This window comes from Sapajus apella, unplaced genomic scaffold, assembly GCF_009761245.1.
Source record: "Sapajus apella isolate SASKATOON/1434 unplaced genomic scaffold, GSC_monkey_1.0 scaffold39, whole genome shotgun sequence".
Classification (NCBI taxonomy): Eukaryota; Metazoa; Chordata; class Mammalia; order Primates; family Cebidae; genus Sapajus; species Sapajus apella.
The window spans coordinates 12298944-12301504 of NW_022436979.1; positions in this window are offsets into that span (position 1 = coordinate 12298944).

The following is a 2561-nucleotide window of genomic DNA, read 5'->3' on the forward strand; positions in this document are numbered from 1 at the left end:
ACCTTAAAATGAGGCGCTTTTCCTAGTTTAAGTGGATAAATCCAATGTACTCTCTTGAGCCCTTAAAAACACAAACTTTCTCCAGCTGGAGGAGATAGAAGACAGAAGAGACCTGAAGCAGAAGTCACAGAAACTCCGGTCTTGAGAGAAACTTCACACACCACTATTGCCTTATTGGTTTCAAGCCCACAGGCAAAGACTGGAGCTAAAGGAATGCATGAGACTGAATGCTCGTAGCCTGTGGGAAGTGCCTTTAAATCATATTAGTGGTTTAAACAATGGAAGTGTAATTATTTATATTTTCTTTGGGTATCTAGGTCACCTGTTTATGATCCTCAAATTCCCTTCCAAACATAAAACCAAAAGAGAGAATTATTGAAGTCATAAGCGAACCAGTATTTTCATTTGCACTCTTTTCGTGAGACATAGTATCTGTATTATATTTCTGACCTATCTAATAATAGAGATATTACTAATATTGTTTTGGTAGGACATTGTGTGACCTTGTCTGAAAAATTTCCTGGGATTACTGTGCACTCTGTAGTTATCACAAAAGAGCTACAATTCCTTCAGTTACATGAGCAAATGAATGTGTGGAGTGAAGGTATATAGAAAAGTACTTTATTGAATACTGTGCTAAATACTTTAAAATGTTTCATCTTTAACCTTGAAAATAACCGTAAGGGTGTACATCATTATCAACACTTAACAATTCAATTACCTGTGGGTAGAATCAGTCACATAGCATACCCAGGTTAATATCTCTGTTGCGTCTAGCTGGCAAAGCTTCCTTTCTTCATGTTCTTTTGTATGCCATCACACAATATCTATAATCTCATATCTAGGATTGCTCCAAATGTAAGCCTCATTCTGTTGTTAATTATTTTTAACAACAATAAGAGATTAAGAGTTAAACTGTTGGATTGGTTGAAGTTTATTCTCTAGGTGTAATATTGCAAACTTAAATAATGTCATTTCAATTTAAGAACAGAAAATATCACCAAAAATTTGTAAAATGCCAAAGAAGAAAGAATTCAATAGGGTAATTTTCTGAATATTGCATGAAAGTAAGTGATTTAGTAATTAACTGTTCTTGTAGATTCTAGCTCACACAGATGTAAGTTATAGAATCACTACTTTATTAGCTTGCATAGATTAGATGTCTCTTAGGGCATCTGTACATTTTGTGCTTCACTGGTGGTATAGGACTCATCACTATGGTCTGGATATAAAAACTCTTTCATTTTGTGTTTCAGTGATAGAATAAAATTACATACTAAATGTTGAACAGAACTGTCTTTGAGTTCAACATCAAAACTACAAGTGGTTAGTGCAGTGTGAGGTTGAAGCTTTTATTCACTGTACCCGTCTTCATGCCAAGAAAAGGAAAAAAAAACAAGATGACAAGCCTGCATACATTTTCCAGTGATACGAATCAATTAAAATTCAGGAGGAGAGAAAACAAAAGTCCAGAGCAATTTATTAATTTGTTTACAGCTGTTTGAATATGTAATATGAAAGAGTAGTTTGGGGAATAGCTGCTGATTGGGGGATATATTGATTTTGATGATATTGCTCACAGAAATAGACAAGTCCTTTTGATGTATAAACTGCTACAGTGTAACTTGTTTAGTCTATTGATTCATGTGCTTTAATGGAGTTGTATATGCCTCTTCTGGGACTCGCTGAAAAATGAGATGCCATTTCAATGTGCGGAATAAAGAGTACATTTAAATGTGAAAAGTCACTGGATTCTTCTGTTACTTTACTGGTGCTTTTGTTCATTTAGTCAAAGTTTTGCAGTGGCAACCACTATGTCTGGTTTTTAAAGGGAATACAAAACATGCATCTAAAATAATAAAAATTTGAATCTGCTAAATTAAAATGAAAGAAAAAATATTTCCTGGCTTCACAAAAACATAGGAACTCTTTTGTAGGGAATGATAAAATTCTGAGACAAAGTAACACCTTAGTTATCATAGAGACAAGATAACTGAGATATTATTGAGAGTAAATCCAACATGACAATATTTATACTTCAGTTTTGACAATATAAAAGTAGACATAAGACGCCACTTTACAATGGATTCAAAAGATTTTCAGTCTGGGTTACAACTATTAGAAATTACTGATTTTTGATTTCACATCTTAAGAGAGATGAGGCACTATCTAAAAATAGGAATGGATTTTTTTTTTTTTTTTTTTTTTTTTAAAGAGACAGTGTCTTACTCTGTCGCCAGGCGCCAGGCTGGAGTGCAGTTGCACAATCTCGGCTCACTGTAACCTCCGCCTCTCGAGTTCAAGCAATTCTCCTGCCTCAGCCTCCCGAGTAGCTGAAACTACAGGCGCACACCACCACGCCCAGCTAATTTTTGTATTTTTAGTAGAGACAGTGTTCACCATGTTGGCTAGGATGGTCTTGATCTCTTGACCTCATGATCCACCCACCTCGGCCTCCCAAAGTGCTGGGATTACAGCCTTGAGCCACCACACCTGGCCAGGCATGGATATTTTTAAGAATTTTAAAAATAATTTGTGGCATACATATATTTGAAAATACA